The 4,981-nt window shown below is 38.0% G+C and overlaps 1 long non-coding RNA gene across 3 annotated transcripts; it reads left to right on the forward strand.

The window, feature by feature from the left end:
- Positions 1-1,340: 1,340 nt before the first annotated feature.
- Positions 1,341-4,624, forward strand: LOC109483852. Of its 3 annotated transcripts, none has more exons than XR_002141044.1 (3): positions 1,341-1,496; positions 1,788-1,889; positions 3,854-4,624. It is a non-coding gene; the product is annotated as an uncharacterized LOC109483852 (long non-coding RNA). The 3 variants fall into 3 exon arrangements; XR_002141043.1 differs by having other exon boundaries at positions 1,459-1,496; positions 1,757-1,889; XR_002141042.1 differs by lacking the exon at positions 1,341-1,496 and having other exon boundaries at positions 1,541-1,889.
- The last annotated feature ends 357 nt before the right edge of the window (positions 4,625-4,981 follow it).

Here is a 4,981-nt window from a genome sequence, read left to right on the forward strand (position 1 = left end):
CTTCTTCTTGTGTTCTTCTAATCTAGTCCAAAATGTGCGTCCCGTTTCCCCTATGTAAACTTCGGTGTCTGACAGACACCGAAACGTCAGCGAGGTGAGACTCTTTGGTTGTAGTAAAAAGAATTCCCCTATCTCTTAAGCTTTACCAACCTGATGAAACTATTTTCGGGGGGATTGTTTAAAGCTATCTAATGATAATGCCCATACTGTACTTGGTGACAGCGACTTCCACTCGGCGATAGTTCTAGGAAAGAATAAGTTTTTGAACACCTCAATCCTTGGTTGATAACACTGGTAGTTGAAAGCATGGCTATTTCTTGTTCTTTTCTGGGCTGGTATTAGGTACTTAGTACATGTAGTTGATACGTCCACCAGTTTATTTGTCATTTTGTACATCATGCATAGTCCGGACATTTTTCGTCTGTCTTCCACATAGGTTTCTTTTTATTTCCGTGACACTGGCACCCAAAGCACATAAGCACGCAAGACAACAATAACATGCATATGCATATGTGTGTATAACAAATAAAATAACAATGGAATATTTCTAAACGTAAACTAAGTAAACGTGTAGCTGCCTTAAGAAATTCATTATTCATGCATCTGAATTCGATGTGGATAGAAAGAATTAATCAAACATGATTTTCTGATCATATTTCCACTTCACAATCAACTCGTAGCTGCAAAATTCTGCAACAACATACATTGCATAATGGAATTCAATTGCAATGCATTACATACTGGTTTATGGCTCAAATGGGTGACAGATATGTGCAAACAAGATGTATTTCCTATTGTTATAGGTCTAAGCACGTAAGCATTTCATCTCAACGTACAAACAATGCAATACATAGTGGTGACGCACTCAAGCAATATATATTCACGTCAACGTACACTAGACAGAAAGTAAAAACCACAACACAAAACAATGGTACATGGGTAATGTCCAGGTAACAAGAAAACAGTTAAGCTATTATAAATTAATACAAAACTATAAATCAGTTATCAAATCGCTTGGTTTCAGAAAGGCATAGCTGTGTAATAGTGAGTATTTGATACTTGATTGTAGATGAAGGTAAAAGTGAGCATTAAACGTAAACATTTATGTTACAAGCTAAGGTAAAACTTGCTATGCTATGTTTATTCACGTGTGCCTGCAGGGCCTCAGTGAAAATACATGTATCTACTCCAGGATGATTAAGTCAATTAAAAGAAATGCGATAGAACATAATGGTCTGAAAGTTTGCATCGACTTAAGTACCATCAACTAACGTTACGGCGACCCTACTAGTTGTTTAACCAGACAATTTACAGACGAATTCCTCTTCAGGTGTGTCTCAGTCTGAAGCCGCGGTCAAAGTTAAAACAGCCATGACTCCGGTGGACAATGACCTCGGATCACGTGGTCGTCAGGTGTGCTCAGCGAATGTATGATGTAATCTGTTGTCACGTAGCTAAAACTCACAGTAAACTAAGAGAGAACGGAAGATAAAATGGTAGGGTGTGATATTTACGTTGTTTTTACACACTAGACTCTTAGTCTGATGTTACCTAGACCCGAACAAAAGACGACTGAGTAGCAGATCCGTTTATGGAGCTCCATATTTTGACACACACAAAGCTGGCACAAAGCCAAGAACTATGTTTTGTTGCTCGTAAGGTACTAGTAATGTGGAGTGCATATGGACTTTGGGACCTGTCGGTCGTAATATTGAATCGAGAACGTCCTTGATTGAATCATGTGACATATTTATAGTTTCTTGACGTTCCTTTGGACACTCTGCCAGCCGTCATGCCGACAGCGATGTTCGATTTACCTAGCTGTCCCGTCTTGTTCCTGTTCCTGTCCTTGTTGACTGCTGGGGAAACAATGGCTCTGTCCATTCCCGGTAAGTGAGTGACATTTTTAAGGGGACAGTTTGACTGGTTAAGGGATTTATGTCTTCTTAAGGACATTATATCATGAGAGAGCTCATGTCCTTGGTCTTCTTTACATGTGGTGTTGAAAAAGATTAGATTTTCGGTCGGCATAGCTAGCTGACATGTCGAAATAACGCATGTACAAAATACAGCCAAAACGCCGACCAAGTAGATTCAACAGAAACAATTGACGACAGATACGTAGTGCAATGTATAGACGTAGCCTGTAATAACAACAGATACGTAGTGCAATGTATAGACGTAGCCTGTAATAACAACAGATACGTAGTGCAATGTATAGACGTAGCCTGTAATAAGCACATTTACCTTCTGAGAAAGCTAGTCATATTCGAAACCTTCTTTTCTGGAAACAAAACTGAACAGTTGAGCTTTTCTTCGTACGAAACGTATCGGTGATACGACTGGCACAATGATTTTTGGTTGTCACAACCACACATACCTGGCATGGCATGAAATACTTAGCATAGTATATTTCTACGTTTTTATACGTAGAAATTTTGGGGCTTATTCAATCGCTCATGCCGTCATGGCACCTAGTGTTGGGAGGGAGTCTGCATTTCAGACGGTCTACGTGCGGTGACTTTTTTTTTACTTGCGAGATAAATATACGAATGGAAAATGTTATAATTAAATACATGAGCTATGCCAAGCGGAGACATATATAGTGACTTGCTGGCAACTTTGTAATTGAGTGAAATATTCAGCTCGGTAGGTGTCTACTTTATATAATAAATGTTAAATGGAAATGTATAAATGCAAGACAAACCGGTTATCGATATCGTTTACACTTTTTACAAAATATTATTGACTAGTGTTACAATCCTCAACCTTGGAAAGACTATAAATAAACTAAACTAAACTAAAAAATAGAAACCGAGAATCCGTACACGTATACGTTTAATTTCTTATACTTTTGGGGAATAAAATAAGACATTTTTCAGGAAGGAGACCCGTCTTACTTTTAGTACAGCTATTCAATTCATGATATCTTCAATACGGTATTATTTTAGGGCAATAACTATAGTATGGTAATAGTCATTTGTAGGGTAACAGTTGTTTAGCTGTGAACCTTCGATTTATTCTTGAAGGCTAGAAATGTTAATGTGTAATTAGTCTATAGATCACACGCTAAAATATAAACAGTTTCTTTTCACAACCATGTCATTTTCTTACAACTGTTCTAAGCACTGAAGGTGCAAAGAGATTCAATTGTACAGCTTTACAAAAAGCCCACCTATTTATGTAGCCATCGTCAGAATTGTTTAGCTTTTAACAACAAAATGGTGGTAAGATTTTGGCATATTTAAATGCCTCTTTAGCATTTCCATACCAGCCGCTGCCTATCGTTGTATGATTCTTGTATTTGTGAACCTTGGATGCAGCAATGGATCGTATACAAATGCTTTTGGAAAGTCAATTGGTGAATAAAACTATCATTTCCATGAACAGAACGGAGTACTGACAGAATTACACGTGCCTGGTATTATTATTACTCTATTTTGTTTGTAGAAACTGAAACCCATGATTAGCCCCACTGTCTGAAATCTATCATTTTCATATTCAAAACATTGTCTGCTAGTGCATGTACTAGTCATTGAAACAGGCAAGTGAAAAAAATACAATGAAACAGGCCTAGCCTACGTATCTTAGTTTTCTTACAATAGTACTTGTACCACAGGAGCAACAGAGTCAACATACTAGACTAGTTTGTATTAAACCAGTCAAGGTAACTGTTAGCCTGGAAGTTGTTGTTGTTGTTGTTTTTTGAACAAAAAAATTGACAGTACTGGTATCTTAAGTAATTATGTTTGTTCAGGTTGATTTCGATGCCAGGTTTATGTTTAACTCTAAGTAGAAGAAGCTTTAAGCTAGCTGGTACATGATTTGACATTCTTCCCTTTTCCTGTCACAGGTGCCAGACGTCAACATACAGCTGAACTGTGGATACCAGAAAGCAGACCACATTGGGCCACCTCAAAGTCCTGGCTAGCTACATGTAGGAACTGAGCTTTGAGAAAACAATGGCAATGAAAATTTATGGAAAGGAATGCAATTTATAGTACTGTCACGAGTGTGGATTATTGTCTTATGACTACTGTATGTGATCACATATTATTTCCCAAGAACTACTGATACTTGTAACCTTAAGCCAGCATTTTCATTGTCAGATTTGGAAAAATATGAGCAGATTACAATAGTGAACATTATAACAATGCTTTGAACATGCACGCACTTGTACCAATGAGGGAAATTTTACTGCATTACATATGTACGTGAAGGATTTCAAAGCTTGAATTAAAAAAAATCACTGTAGATCTTTGCAGTTTATTCCCCTAATGTAAAAAAAATGATTGAAAATCACTTGTAGCCCAGGTGCAGAGTGGTCATTGTGTGAATTATTTTGGTATCAGATTAACCATTCAGTGAAGAAGTTCCTAATCTTGCTTGTGATTGTTGAGGAATGGCCACATTGCAGGAACAAAGTTGAGCTACAGTAGAATCAGTGAAGTCAGGTTTAAGTCAAAGTAGTTCGGAGTATATGTTAAGTCTTATGACTCCAGTACATGATCACATATATTTCCCTGTGGATTATTGATATGTGAAGCATTACGAGAAAGGTAGCTGAAAACACTGGTTTGACTGTCATGTGTGTCAATAAAATCACACAAATCTTGGTATTTCAGACGTTGTGTTGAGTGTGTGTTTTCCTAGTTATAAGGCCACACCGACTTAATTTTATGGATGACGTCCTCTGAAGACCCACAAACTAGTGCGCGTGGGCGAATAAAAAAAATCCGGCCAAAAATAAAAATGCTACCAAACCACAGGAATACAAAGCTGGTAGTACATAGCGACGTATACGACAAGCGCAAGCCGGCACATGGTGCATGGTGGATTTTTTGTGGAATTTATGAATCGGCACTGTACGTATGTTCTGGAGTACGTCGTGAAGCTGCCTGGGTGCCATCCTTTGGAGTTACAACGTATACTACCCAGGCCTAGAGCCGGGCCATAGCCTCGGAGGACGTAATCTTTTTTT

This window comes from Branchiostoma belcheri, unplaced genomic scaffold (genome assembly GCF_001625305.1).
Source record: "Branchiostoma belcheri isolate BF01 breed outbred unplaced genomic scaffold, Haploidv18h27 scaffold661, whole genome shotgun sequence".
Taxonomy (NCBI): domain Eukaryota; kingdom Metazoa; phylum Chordata; class Leptocardii; order Amphioxiformes; family Branchiostomatidae; genus Branchiostoma; species Branchiostoma belcheri.